We start from the raw sequence: 14,331 nt of genomic DNA on the forward strand, positions 1-14,331 counted from the left end.
GATTAATAATAATAATAAAAAAGTATGTTCCCTTCCATGGAAACAAATGAGACTTCCTTCTCAGTCATAAAATGAATGTATAAGAAAACAATTTATCTTTAACCCTGCGATACTGGCTTTCGGCTTCGGCTTCTTCTGTGCAATAAACAAAATAGCCTTCTTTGCCAGCAGAAGATAAGTGATTGTAATATGAAACTGTAAAAGTGTACTTCTCCCCAATTGTTTTTGTTTAAGCGTCGTTTCGCTTAAATAAACGATTTTTGTTTATCTCGTTGGCTTGTCAACCAATGCCCAGTCGCTCGAATACAATTTTAAGCATATTGCCGTAGTTTTTCTTGTGGTCTTTATATTTCAGGGCGTTATAAAAAGCACACTTCAAGTACATGTAAAAATCAGTGGAATTGTTATTTCCCAGGTGATTAATTACGTAATTCACATAGTGTCCCATTAACCAATGGACCGAGTTGTTTTTTGCTGCTGGAAAATAGCAAGTCTGAGGCCTGAGGAATGTAACAGGGGGAAAATTTTCCACCGAAGATCTCGTAAGAAAAGCCAGTTGTTCCCTAATCCAATTACAGAGTTGTAGATTGCCACCGCACGTGAATCTGTGCACTAACGTGTCGATCAATTTACATTTGAGACATAGGTTCGTGTCGCTAACGCCGATTGCATGTAACCTTTCATTGGTGCTTACGGTCTCATTCACTGTTTTATACCACGCTGACTTGACGTCCGATGGTAGACCACGCATATTAATATTTTTCCATATGGCGTCCCAATCAGTGTGTGGGTATTTACTTTCCAATTTGTTTCTCCCCTCCATTTTCTTTCGATGGGACAGAATATCGCGGGCCGTGATCCGTCGTGAGTTGATGATGACACCGCCGAGATAGCTGAATTCCACAAAATATACACGAACGTACTGGAGCCGGTTATTTATTTTTTGCACATTCACCGGCGCCTGTAAACTGGCAGGCCTGACAACTTCAAATAATTTAGTTGTAATGCTATCAGCGTGGTCGCTAAGGATAGTGGCGGTCCTTTTTATAAAAAGCGCAGACGCCTTATTTCTGATGTCAACTAACCCCAAACCTCCATTCCTGGGATCTAAGGTCGCAGTTTTTGCGTCGACTCTGAATATATCCCCTCTCCAAAGATAGCTGGCAATGGTAGACATTATCTTTTTTCCAATCATTTTCGGTAGTGGGAAGATCTGTGCTATAAAGTAACTCCTGGAGAGAATGCAGTGGTTAATGAAAATCACCCTCTGAACTTGGTTCAAGTTACGGTGGAGGTTTTCTCTTGTTGTTCCAAGAAGTTGTCCCGACGTATTTCTCCAATTGATAGCTGCCATTTTTAACGGACAAGGTGTCAGTGTTATTCCTAGTGCTTTGCATTGGGTGACCATTGTGGCCCAGGCTAAGGTGGTATGTTGAAAACCCCGCAGGTTTAGGAGTTTGCTTTTGTTTGCGTTGACACCTGCTCCGGAGACTCTACAATACTTTTTAATTAGCGTTTCCAATTTCAAAATGTCGTCGGGATTTCGCAGGACGACTCCGACATCATCGGCATAGGCGTTTATGACTGTTCGGTGACCAGATAATGTGATGCCAGTTAGAGTGGCATGAACACTGCGGAGGAAAGGTTCTAATGAAAGCACGAATAGGAACATGGAGAGGGGGCTTCCTTGAGGAACGCCGCGCCTGATCTGAATCTGCTTTGTCCTCTGGCAGTTAACTGATATACAAGCGCTGATGCCTGTTGCAACATTGCTGATCACACTTACGACTCGCTCATTAAAACCTATTTTGTTCAGTGTGGCACTAAGGAATCTATGATCCACACGATCAAATGCTTTCTGGAAGTCAATAAACATGATAGCACATTTTATGGTGGTCACAGCAGTGATGGCAATTATATCTCTATATTCAGCTATGCTTTTGAAAATGCTCTTGGTAGGCACACAGGACTGGTATGGACTTACTATCTTTTTGGCCAACTGAGAGAGTCTGTTGTTTAAAATTCTGCCGATGATTTTATAATCAGAGTTTAACAGGGAGATAGGACGAAAGTTGTTGAGGTTTCTTTTTGCAGCATTTTTTGGGATTAGTACTATTGTGCTCTCTTTAAAAACAGCAGGTAAATGCTTTCCCTGAAGCACCTCGTTCGTCATTCGGGTAAACATGTCACCAATCAGTGGCCAGTATCGTTTATAAAATTCAACAGGCAAACCATCCGGTCCCGGCGATTTCCTCAGAGGAGATTTGCAGATGATTCTGTGGATATCTTCGTTAGTACACTCAACGAGAAGGTCTTCGTTTTCCTCGTCCGAGACCTGTGGAGCTATGTAACTAAGGAACTCATCGAAGGACTCTTCACATACCGGGTTGGCAGTGTATAGGTCTTCGTAATATTTGTGCACTGCATTGACGATGTCTCTCTGAGTCGTGAGTGTCTCGCCAGTTTCAGACTGAAGTCCATCAATGAAGGTGCGTCTCCTGTTTCTTTCGTGCTTCAGTAGATGGTACAAGGAAGCATGTTCATCCTCCACGACTGTCTTAGCCTTGGATTTTAATTTCAGACCCTCCATCTGCTGTCTTTTAAGACTGAGCAATTTGGCCTTAGTTTGCTTGATATCTGCCAGACGGACGTTGGAAGTGTTTGCCTGCTCATATAAATTTCGCAGCATGGTATAATAAAATTCGATGGAATTTTTCAAGTCTTTCGATCGTTGTACACTATACTGGATGAGAACTTTTCTCAGTTTAGGCTTTGCCCTGTTGCACCACCAGTCTAGTACTGAGACGTGTCTATCTGCAGAGCGGAGGCACAATGCCCACGCTTCTGTCAAACTTTCTTCTAATCCGTCGTCCTGCATCAGTGACGTATTAAGGTGCCATGAACTTCTAAAACGGCGAGTGGGTTGCGCAGTAAGGTTGATGGAAGCTAGCACGGAGCTATGATCAGAAAAGTAAACTGGAATCGTCTCTGCTTTAATGAAGGAGCTAACTAGACTTTGCGATATGTAGAGTCTGTCGATCCTGCTACGTGAGTGAGGACCTAGGAATGTAAATGCCACAAAAGTGGGATACATTATTTCCCAAGCATCTTTAAGCTGTAAAACAGTGACGAAACGCTTCAGTTCACTGCAGTTATTAAAATTCGGAACCTGGTCTTTCTTATTTATCACACAATTAAAATCACCGCCTATTATAAGATCTTTTGGGTTTTTCCGTAATAAATAAATGATTTCTTCTTTATAGAACTGTGCTCTTTCCATTCTATTGGATGTGCCAGAAGGGGCATACAGATTGATAAGAGTAGAACCAAAGACTTTTATACCTATCGCTCTGCCGGAGTCCAACCTCTCGATATCCGAGACAGGAATCCCCTCCCTGACTAAAATTGCTGTACCGACGTTGGTGTCAAGTGAGACATTTAAAATCGCCAAATATCCAGGCACTGTAAGATTAGTCAGCACTACTTCCTGTAGGAAAGCAATGTCCGTCCCTGACTCATATAAATAATCCTTGAGCGCTGTAACTTTAGTCACGGATGTAATCCTGTTAATATTGATAGTCGTAATTGTATATGTCTGGGACATTTAGTTTGCATAAAAAGTAAATAAGTGATTAAAAAGATAACAAAATATTAATAAAAAAAAAGAAAAGAGATGTGCAGCTTCTAGAAGAGAGAAACGACTCCGCTTAAACAAACATCTAAAAGAATAGTCAGTATTTGAAGCTCGGTAAACACTTCATCTGGTTCCTCTGAAATATGACTAAGACAGTAGTACAATTAGAAATGAAACTGGTTCAACAAAATCCCTTTTTTTTTCATCTTACAGCCTCATTTTGGTGCAGGATTCCGAACATCTCGGGTTTTAGTTTTACCGAGGGGCTTTGCATCACTAATGTCACTTGAAGGTACCTCCTTAGGTCTTTCCGTGATGATTTCATACAAGACGTTCTTGGCCGTCGCTTCCTCTTGTGCTGGTTGTTGTTTGCTTTGGTTACGGGAAGCTTTGAGAGTAGGTAGCGGTTTGAGTCGGCGTCTTCGGACATCTTGGTTCAACGCGCCGTCATTCGGATTGTCTATCTTTACCACCGTTGTGACCAAAGCTGCCTCAACAGCGTCCTTTTTACGAGTGCCATTTCCTTGTTCTTCCGTCACTAGCTCCAGAGCACTGACTGAGTCGGCGGTTTGTGGGTCTGTAAGTTCTTGAGTTGGGTTCCGCTCCGTCACCTCTTGTGCTTCGGAGTGCGCCTCTTCCGTCTCCGCGACAATCGTTACTGCGTCCCCTCCGTGGACCGTTTGTACCTGTTCAGCCGCCGACAGCGGCCGGGTTGCCTCAGCGGCTGTCGTCACGTCAATACATGTACTGTTTGTTTCCTCGAGCACATCCGCATTACACTGCTTCTGCTTGCGGGTGGAAGGCGAATTACGGGCGGACTCGCCGTCCGAGCCGTCATCGGTCGTTTCCAACGGTCGCTTCTTATTCTGGAGATCGCAATCGGGAACAGAAGGGTGTGATGTAATGACGCTCAGGGGAGGGAACTCCGTAGTAGTTATGGCGGGCACTGCAGAAGTACATGCACCACTGTCGTTAACCGAAAGAAGGGAAGTGCTATTTGGTAAGACATCGCTGAGGGTCAGTTTTTGACGCTGTGTTAGATTGTTCCTAAGAACAAAAACACGGCGCGGACAATCTTGTCGGAAATGACCTGTCTCATTGCAAATATTGCACGTGCGCTCCTGACCAGAATACACAACATGTGCTTTATGGCCTGCAACGGATATATGGGACGGAATGTTGGCTTTCACCTCCATTTCAACGGATCTAATGCCATTAAAACACTGTATCTTGTATAGCTTCGACCATCTTTCGTTCTAGATAGATTTAACTTCGCCATATTTAGATAGAGCGTCCTTGATCAACTGATTATCAATTTCAATTGGAACATTCAAAATCCTGACATTGGTGTACATGATATCAGCTTTTCGTACAGAGACATTACTTTTTGAACCGTCTCGATGAACAAATTCGACGGAATTACCCCATTTTGCAAGCAACTTATCGACTGTCACTGAGTTCAGAAATTTAACAAAAACACAGTATTTTTCAGCATCTAATTGCGTGGTATGAACAGAGTCAGAATTAATACCGATTACCTCAGTCAGCCAATCGTGGATTTCCAGCGCAGTGGGTTGGACCGGCCGTGTTCCTTTCTCGAACGAGAAGACTAAAGTATTCTTCCTGACGGTGTCAGACATGGTCGTCGGTTCCGACGAAATTCCGGCAACAACCGAAATTGCGGCGAAGCACGAAACGTGGAACGGACGAAAGCACTATAAAAACACTTATCAGAGACACCACTCAAAAAATAACAGCGAAAATGTACAGCTAACTTCACGTAAACACCAAACACCGGCGATAGCGCTAACGTACGCGGAGTAAACAACAAGCACGTCCGACCGCGGCGACGGCTAAAGCCAGAATGATCCTTCGCAGCCAAATTGCCACACTAGCTGTGTATCTCTAACAAAGTTGACGTATGTCCTCACCTCGGTGACGGTTAAAACGATGTCGCCCCCGGGTGGGCTTGAACCACCAACCTTTCGGTTAACAGCCGAACGCGCTAGCCGATTGCGCCACGGAGGCGTTGACTTTGGCTCACTTGTGCTCTCTATATCAACGCAATTCGTACACATTCTGCAGGAATCTCGCAGAATGGTAGCATCTGCTTATGCCTCTTCACATGGATAACGTGCATGCACACTGTAGCGACGCTCATAAACGAATGACATTATACTACAAAATGCATACAAACCACTGTTCTGCCTATGCATTCAGAAAACCTCCTAGGCCAGTAGAATACTTGACATAGGTTGTAGAACATCCCTTTCATTCAGTGTACTGCCATGTGATAGATATTGCTCGAGGTAGCTCCGCACGTTGCAGGAAAGTTAAAAAAATGGATGCCTTCTGTGAGGTTCGAACTCACGACTCCTGGTTTACGAGACCAGTGCTCTACCACTGAGTTAAGAAGGCGGCAGCTTTGAATTTGCGAGCTATCGCCGAATTCTCACTTCATCACACTGAATCTTGCAGCCCTCGACCAGATAATTGATTTGGCGCACTGCTGCTGCTGGGAGTGTCCACATTGCCGTTCACCAAATCTCTCGACTGTTTCGCCCTTACGATCGGCGACGACCGTCAGGCCACCAAAAGTTTGCAGTCTGCAATTTCTTGTCCTAGTGCACAGCTTTTGGGATAACGTGGCTCGACTGCGAAATGCGCCTTTCGGCTCCACTCTCTGGCTACAGTTTGCTGTTGTTCACAGTGGCACTGGCGTTGCCCATGGGGCTTCATGTAAGGCGACTGCACGTCGCTCGGCCAACAGCGGCCTACTGCAGACCGACACTTAAGAGACACAAAATACAAATCGACATCGAGAGACAGGCCCTGTCATATGGCACTCGCGACGTATACGCTGAAATTGAATGTAAATAAAACGTCTTTTGTAGTGGGCGCCGCTCCACTGCAGTGTCACACATGGTGAATAAATAGGAAAACAGTAGAACGTCTGTGTAGGGTCATGTTTTTACCTACAGTGCCACCTGCCTGAATGTGTATAAGCATCTGTGGCATCACTCCTTCGCAGCCAAATTGCCACACTAGCTGTGTATCTCTAACAAAGTTGACATATGTCCTCACCTCGGTGACGGTTAAAACGATGTCGCCCCCGGGTGGGCTTGAACCACCAACCTTTCGGTTAACAGCCGAACGCGCTAGCCGATTGCGCCACGGAGGCGTTGACTTTTGCTCACTTGTGCTCTCTATATCAACGCAATTCGTACACATTCTGCAGGAATCTCGCAGAATGGTAGCATCTGCTTATGCCTCTTCACATGGATAACGTGCATGCACACTGTAGCGACGCTCATAAACGAATGACATTATACTACAAAATGCATACAAACCACTGTTCTGCCTATGCATTCAGAAAACCTCCTAGGCCAGTAGAATACTTGACATAGGTTGTAGAACATCCCTTTCATTCAGTGTACTGCCATGTGATAGATATTGCTCGAGGTAGCTCCGCACGTTGCAGGAAAGTTAAAAAAATGGATGCCTTCTGTGAGGTTCGAACTCACGACTCCTGGTTTACGAGACCAGTGCTCCACCACTGAGCTAAGAATGCGGCAGCTTTGAATTTGCGAGCTATCGCCGAATTCTCACTTCATCACACTGAATCTTGCAGCCCTCGACCAGATAATTGATTTGGCGCACTGCTGCTGCTGGGAGTGTCCACATTGCCGTTCACCAAATCTCTCGACTGTTTCGCCCTTACGATCGGCGACGACCGTCAGGCCACCAAAAGTTTGCAGTCTGCAATTTCTAGTCCTAGTGCACAGCTTTTGGGATAACGTGGCTCGACTGCGAAATGCGCCTTTCGGCTCCACTCTCTGGCTACAGTTTGCTGTTGTTCACAGTGGCACTGGCGTTGCCCATGGGGCTTCATGTAAGGCGACTGCACGTCGCTCGGCCAACAGCGGCCTACTGCAGACCGACACTTAAGAGACACAAAATACAAATCGACATCGAGAGACAGGCCCTGTCATATGGCACTCGCGACGTATACGCTGAAATTGAATGTAAATAAAACGTCTTTTGTAGTGGGCGCCGCTCCACTGCAGTGTCACACATGGTGAATAAATAGGAAAACAGTAGAACGTCTGTGTAGGGTCATGTTTTTACCTACAGTGCCACCTGCCTGAATGTGTATAAGCATCTGTGGCATCACTCCTTCGCAGCCAAATTGCCACACTAGCTGTGTATCTCTAACAAAGTTGACGTATGTCCTCACCTCGGTGACGGTTAAAACGATTTCGCCCCCGGGTGGGCTTGAACCACCAACCTTTCGGTTAACAGCCGAACGCGCTAGCCGATTGCGCCACGGAGGCGTTGACTTTGGCTCACTTGTGCTCTCTATATCAACGCAATTCGTACACATTCTGCAGGAATCTCGCAGAATGGTAGCATCTGCTTATGCCTCTTCACATGGATAACGTGCATGCACACTGTAGCGACGCTCATAAACGAATGACATTATACTACAAAATGCATACAAACTACTGTTCTGCCTATGCATTCAGAAAACCTCCTAGGCGAGTAGAATACTTGACATAGGTTGTAGAACATCCCTTTCATTCAGTGTACTGCCATGTGATAGATATTGCTCGAGGTAGCTCCGCACGTTGCAGGAAAGTTAAAAAAATGGATGCCTTCTGTGAGGTTCGAACTCACGACTCCTGGTTTACGAGACCAGTGCTCCACCACTGAGCTAAGAATGCGGCAGCTTTGAATTTGCGAGCTATCGCTGAATTCTCACTTCATCACACTGAATCTTGCAGCCCTCGACCAGATAATTGATTTGGCGCACTGCTGCTGCTGGGAGTGTCCACATTGCCGTTCACCAAATCTCTCGACTGTTTCGCCCTTACGATCGGCGACGACCGTCAGGCCACCAAAAGTTTGCAGTCTGCAATTTCTTGTCCTAGTGCACAGCTTTTGGGATAACGTGGCTCGACTGCGAAATATGCCTTTCGGCTCCACTCTCTGGCTACAGTTTGCTGTTGTTCACAGTGGCACTGGCGTTGCCCATGGGGCTTCATGTAAGGCGACTGCACGTCGCTCGGCCAACAGCGGCCTACTGCAGACCGACACTTAAGAGACACAAAATACAAATCGACATCGAGAGACAGGCCCTGTCATATGGCACTCGCGACGTATACGCTGAAATTGAATGTAAATAAAACGTCTTTTGTAGTGGGCGCCGCTCCACTGCAGTGTCACACATGGTGAATAAATAGGAAAACAGTAGAACGTCTGTGTAGGGTCATGTTTTTACCTACAGTGCCACCTGCCTGAATGTGTATAAGCATCTGTGGCATCACTCCTTCGCAGCCAAATTGCCACACTAGCTGTGTATCTCTAACAAAGTTGACGTATGTCCTCACCTCGGTGACGGTTAAAACGATTTTGCCTCCGGGTGGGCTTGAACCACCAACCTTTCGGTTAACAGCCCAACGCGCTAGCCGATTGCGCCACGGAGGCGTTGACTTTGGCTCACTTGTGCTCTCTATATCAACGCAATTCGTACACATTCTGCAGGAATCTCGCAGAATGGTAGCATCTGCTTATGCCTCTTCACATGGGTAACGTGCATGCACACTGTAGCGACGCTCATAAACGAATGACATTATACTACAAAATGCATACAAACCACTGTTCTGCCTATGCATTCAGAAAACCTCCTAGGCCAGTAGAATACTTGTCATAGGTTGTAGAACATCCCTTTCATTCAGTGTACTGCCATGTGATAGACATTGGTCGAGGTAGCTCCGCACGTTGCAGGAAAATTAAAAAAATGGATGTCTTCTGAGAGGTTCGAACTCACGACTCCTGGTTTACGAGACCAGTGATGTACCACTGAGCTAAGAAGGCGGCAGCTTTGAATTTGCGAGCTATCACCGAATTCTCACTTCATCACACTGAATCTTGCAGCCCTCGACCAGATAATTGATTTGGCGCACTGCTGCTGCTGGGAGTGCCCACATTGCCGTTCACCAAATCTCTCGACTGTTTCGCCCTTACGATCGGCGACGACCGTCAGGCCACCAAAAGTTTGCAGTCTGCAATTTCTTGTCCTAGTGCACAGCTTTTGGGATAACGTGGCTCGACTGCGAAATGCGCCTTTCGGCTCCACTCTCTGGCTACAGTTTGCTGTTGTTCACAGTGGCACTGGCGTTGCCCATGGGGCTTCATGTAAGGCGACTGCACGTCGCTCGGCCAACAGCGGCCTACTGCAGACCGACACTTAAGAGACACAAAATACAAATCGACATCGAGAGACAGGCCCTGTCATATGGCACTCGCGACGTATACGCTGAAATTGAATGTAAATAAAACGTCTTTTGTAGTGGGCGCCGCTCCACTGCAGTGTCACACATGGTGAATAAATAGGAAAACAGTAGAACGTCTGTGTAGGGTCATGTTTTTACCTACAGTGCCACCTGGCTGAATGTGTGTAAGCATCTGTGGCATCACTCCTTCGCAGCCAAATTGCCACACTAGCTGTGTATCTCTAACAAAGTTGACGTATGTCCTCACCTCGGTGACGGTTAAAACGATGTCGCCCCCGGGTGGGCTTGAACCACCAACCTTTCGGTTAACAGCCGAACGCGCTAGCCGATTGCGCCACGGAGGCGTTGACTTTAGCTCACTTGTGCTCTCTATATCAACGCAATTCGTACACATTCTGCAGGAATCTCGCAGAATGGTAGCATCTGCTTATGCCTCTTCACATGGATAACGTGCATGCACACTGTAGCGACGCTCATAAACGAATGACATTATACTACAAAATGCATACAAACCACTGTTCTGCCTATGCATTCAGAAAACCTCCTAGGCCAGTAGAATACTTGTCATAGGTTGTAGAACATCCCTTTCATTCAGTGTACTGCCATGTGATAGACATTGCTCGAGGTAGCTCCGCACGTTGCAGGAAAGTTAAAAAAATGGATGCCTTCTGAGAGGTTCGAACTCACGACTCCTGGTTTACGAGACCAGTGATGTACCACTGAGCTAAGAAGGCGGCAGCTCTGAATTCGAGAGCTATCCCCGAATTCTCACTTCATCACACTGAATCTTGCAGCCCTCGACCAGATAATTGATTTGGCGCACTGCTGCTGCTGGGAGTGTCCACATTGCCGTTCACCAAATCTCTCGACTGTTTCGCCCTTACGATCGGCGACGACCATCAGGCCACCAAAAGTTTGCAGTCTGCAATTTCTTGTCCTAGTGCACAGCTTTTGGGATAACGTGGCTCGACTGCGAAATGCGCCTTTCGGCTCCACTCTCTGGCTACAGTTTGCTGTTGTTCACAGTGGCACTGGCGTTGCCCATGGGGCTTCATGTAAGGCGACTGCACGTCGCTCGGCCAACAGCGGCCTACTGCAGACCGACACTTAAGAGACACAAAATACAAATCGACATCGAGAGACAGGCCCTGTCATATGGCACTCGCGACGTATACGCTGAAATTGAATGTAAATAAAACGTCTTTTGTAGTTGGCGCCGCTCCACTGCAGTGTCACACATGGTGAATAAATAGGAAAACAGTAGAACGTCTGTGTAGGGTCATGTTTTTACCTACAGTGCCACCTGCCTGAATGTGTGTAAGCATCTGTGGCATCACTCCTTCGCAGCCAAATTGCCACACTAGCTGTGTATCTCTAACAAAGTTGACGTATGTCCTCACCTCGGTGACGGTTAAAACGATTTCGCCCCCGGGTGGGCTTGAACCACCAACCTTTCGGTTAACAGCCGAACGCGCTAGCCGATTGCGCCACGGAGGCGTTGACTTTGGCTCACTTGTGCTCTCTATATCAACGCAATTCGTACACATTCTGCAGGAATCTCGCAGAATGGTAGCATCTGCTTATGCCTCTTCACATGGATAACGTGCATGCACACTGTAGCGACGCTCATAAACGAATGACATTATACTACAAAATGCATACAAACCACTGTTCTGCCTATGCATTCAGAAAACCTCCTAGGCCAGTAGAATACTTGACATAGGTTGTAGAACATCCCTTTCATTCAGTGTACTGCCATGTGATAGACATTGCTCGAGGTAGCTCCGCACGTTGCAGGAAAGTTAAAAAAAATGGATGCCTTCTGTGAGGTTCCAACTCACGACTCCTGGTTTACGAGACCAGTGATGTACCACTGAGCTAAGAAGGCGGCAGCTTTGAATTTGCGAGCTATCCCCGAATTCTCACTTCATCACACTGAATCTTGCAGCCCTCGACCAGATAATTGATTTGGCGCACTGCTGCTGCTGGGAGTGTCCACATTGCCGTTCACCAAATCTCTCGACTGTTTCGCCCTTACGATCGGCGACGACCGTCAGGCCACCAAAAGTTTGCAGTCTGCAATTTCTTGTCCTAGTGCACAGCTTTTGGGATAACGTGGCTCGACTGCGAAATGCGCCTTTCGGCTCCACTCTCTGGCTACAGTTTGCTGTTGTTCACAGTGGCACTGGCGTTGCCCATGGGGCTTCATGTAAGGCGACTGCACGTCGCTCGGCCAACAGCGGCCTACTGCAGACCGACACTTAAGAGACACAAAATACAAATCGACATCGAGAGACAGGCCCTGTCATATGGCACTCGCGACGTATACGCTGAAATTGAATGTAAATAAAACGTCTTTTGTAGTGGGCGCCGCTCCACTGCAGTGTCACACATGGTGAATAAATAGGAAAACAGTAGAACGTCTGTGTAGGGTCATGTTTTTACCTACAGTGCCACCTGCCTGAATGTGTATAAGCATCTGTGGCATCACTCCTTCGCAGCCAAATTGCCACACTAGCTGTGTATCTCTAACAAAGTTGACGTATGTCCTCACCTCGGTGACGGTTAAAACGATGTCGCCACCGGGTGGGCTTGAACCACCAACCTTTCGGTTAACAGCCGAACGCGCTAGCCGATTGCGCCACGGAGGCGTTGAATTTGGCTCACTTTAGCTCTGTATATCAACCCAATTCGTACACATTCTGCAGGAATCTCGCAGAATGGTAACATCTGCTTATGCCTCTTCACATGGATAACGTGCATGCACACTGTAGCGACGCTCATAAACGAATGACATTATACTACAAAATGCATACAAACCACTGTTCTGCCTATGCATTCAGAAAACCTCCTAGGCCAGTAGAATACTTGTCATAGGTTGTAGAACATCCCTTTCATTCAGTGTACTGCCATGTGATAGACATTGCTCGAGGTAGCTCCGCACGTTGCAGGAAAGTTAAAAAAATGGATGCCTTCTGAGAGGTTCGAACTCACGACTCCTGGTTTACGAGACCAGTGATGTACCACTGAGCTAAGAAGGCGGCAGCTCTGAATTCGAGAGCTATCCCCGAATTCTCACTTCATCACACTGAATCTTGCAGCCCTCGACCAGATAATTGATTTGGCGCACTGCTGCTGCTGGGAGTGTCCACATTGCCGTTCACCAAATCTCTCGACTGTTTCGCCCTTACGATCGGCGACGACCATCAGGCCACCAAAAGTTTGCAGTCTGCAATTTCTTGTCCTAGTGCACAGCTTTTGGGATAACGTGGCTCGACTGCGAAATGCGCCTTTCGGCTCCACTCTCTGGCTACAGTTTGCTGTTGTTCACAGTGGCACTGGCGTTGCCCATGGGGCTTCATGTAAGGCGACTGCACGTCGCTCGGCCAACAGCGGCCTACTGCAGACCGACACTTAAGAGACACAAAATACAAATCGACATCGAGAGACAGGCCCTGTCATATGGCACTCGCGACGTATACGCTGAAATTGAATGTAAATAAAACGTCTTTTGTAGTTGGCGCCGCTCCACTGCAGTGTCACACATGGTGAATAAATAGGAAAACAGTAGAACGTCTGTGTAGGGTCATGTTTTTACCTACAGTGCCACTTGCCTGAATGTGTGTAAGCATCTGTGGCATCACTCCTTCGCAGCCAAATTGCCACACTAGCTGTGTATCTCTAACAAAGTTGACGTATGTCCTCACCTCGGTGACGGTTAAAACGATTTCGCCCCCGGGTGGGCTTGAACCACCAACCTTTCGGTTAACAGCCGAAGGCGCTAGCCGATTGCGCCACGGAGGCGTTGACTTTGGCTCACTTGTGCTCTCTATATCAACGCAATTCGTACACATTCTGCAGGAATCTCGCAGAATGGTAGCATCTGCTTATGCCTCTTCACATGGATAACGTGCATGCACACTGTAGCGACGCTCATAAACGAATGACATTATACTACAAAATGCATACAAACCACTGTTCTGCCTATGCATTCAGAAAACCTCCTAGGCCAGTAGAATACTTGACATAGGTTGTAGAACATCCCTTTCATTCAGTGTACTGCCATGTGATAGACATTGCTCGAGGTAGCTCCGCACGTTGCAGGAAAGTTAAAAAAAATGGATGCCTTCTGTGAGGTTCCAACTCACGACTCCTGGTTTACGAGACCAGTGATGTACCACTGAGCTAAGAAGGCGGCAGCTTTGAATTTGCGAGCTATCCCCGAATTCTCACTTCATCACACTGAATCTTGCAGCCCTCGACCAGATAATTGATTTGGCGCACTGCTGCTGCTGGGAGTGTCCACATTGCCGTTCACCAAATCTCTCGACTGTTTCGCCCTTACGATCGGCGACGACCGTCAGGCCACCAAAAGTTTGCAGTCTGCAATTTCTTGTCCTA

At 46.8% G+C, this 14,331-nt stretch overlaps 13 non-coding genes across 13 annotated transcripts; all 13 read right to left on the bottom strand.

The window, feature by feature from the left end:
* Positions 1-5,588: 5,588 nt before the first annotated feature.
* On the bottom strand, positions 5,589-5,662 carry Trnan-guu (transfer RNA asparagine (anticodon GUU)). The gene has a single exon. It is a non-coding gene; the product is annotated as a tRNA-Asn (tRNA).
* Positions 5,663-5,980: 318 nt separating this feature from the next.
* On the bottom strand, positions 5,981-6,052 carry Trnat-cgu (transfer RNA threonine (anticodon CGU)). The gene has a single exon. It is a non-coding gene; the product is annotated as a tRNA-Thr (tRNA).
* Positions 6,053-6,741: 689 nt separating this feature from the next.
* Trnan-guu (transfer RNA asparagine (anticodon GUU)) lies at positions 6,742-6,815 on the bottom strand. The gene has a single exon. It is a non-coding gene; the product is annotated as a tRNA-Asn (tRNA).
* A 318-nt stretch (positions 6,816-7,133) lies between these two features.
* On the bottom strand, positions 7,134-7,205 carry Trnat-cgu (transfer RNA threonine (anticodon CGU)). Its single transcript has one exon. It is a non-coding gene; the product is annotated as a tRNA-Thr (tRNA).
* A 689-nt stretch (positions 7,206-7,894) lies between these two features.
* On the bottom strand, positions 7,895-7,968 carry Trnan-guu (transfer RNA asparagine (anticodon GUU)). Its single transcript has one exon. It is a non-coding gene; the product is annotated as a tRNA-Asn (tRNA).
* Positions 7,969-8,286: 318 nt separating this feature from the next.
* Trnat-cgu (transfer RNA threonine (anticodon CGU)) lies at positions 8,287-8,358 on the bottom strand. Its single transcript has one exon. It is a non-coding gene; the product is annotated as a tRNA-Thr (tRNA).
* A 689-nt stretch (positions 8,359-9,047) lies between these two features.
* Trnan-guu (transfer RNA asparagine (anticodon GUU)) lies at positions 9,048-9,121 on the bottom strand. Its single transcript has one exon. It is a non-coding gene; the product is annotated as a tRNA-Asn (tRNA).
* Positions 9,122-10,200: 1,079 nt separating this feature from the next.
* On the bottom strand, positions 10,201-10,274 carry Trnan-guu (transfer RNA asparagine (anticodon GUU)). The gene has a single exon. It is a non-coding gene; the product is annotated as a tRNA-Asn (tRNA).
* A 318-nt stretch (positions 10,275-10,592) lies between these two features.
* On the bottom strand, positions 10,593-10,664 carry Trnat-cgu (transfer RNA threonine (anticodon CGU)). Its single transcript has one exon. It is a non-coding gene; the product is annotated as a tRNA-Thr (tRNA).
* A 689-nt stretch (positions 10,665-11,353) lies between these two features.
* Positions 11,354-11,427, bottom strand: Trnan-guu (transfer RNA asparagine (anticodon GUU)). The gene has a single exon. It is a non-coding gene; the product is annotated as a tRNA-Asn (tRNA).
* Positions 11,428-12,507: 1,080 nt separating this feature from the next.
* Positions 12,508-12,581, bottom strand: Trnan-guu (transfer RNA asparagine (anticodon GUU)). Its single transcript has one exon. It is a non-coding gene; the product is annotated as a tRNA-Asn (tRNA).
* Positions 12,582-12,899: 318 nt separating this feature from the next.
* On the bottom strand, positions 12,900-12,971 carry Trnat-cgu (transfer RNA threonine (anticodon CGU)). The gene has a single exon. It is a non-coding gene; the product is annotated as a tRNA-Thr (tRNA).
* Positions 12,972-13,660: 689 nt separating this feature from the next.
* On the bottom strand, positions 13,661-13,734 carry Trnan-guu (transfer RNA asparagine (anticodon GUU)). Its single transcript has one exon. It is a non-coding gene; the product is annotated as a tRNA-Asn (tRNA).
* Positions 13,735-14,331: the final 597 nt, after the last annotated feature.

The sequence above is a fragment of the Schistocerca gregaria genome, chromosome 5 (assembly GCF_023897955.1).
Source record: "Schistocerca gregaria isolate iqSchGreg1 chromosome 5, iqSchGreg1.2, whole genome shotgun sequence".
NCBI classification, from domain to species: domain Eukaryota; kingdom Metazoa; phylum Arthropoda; class Insecta; order Orthoptera; family Acrididae; genus Schistocerca; species Schistocerca gregaria.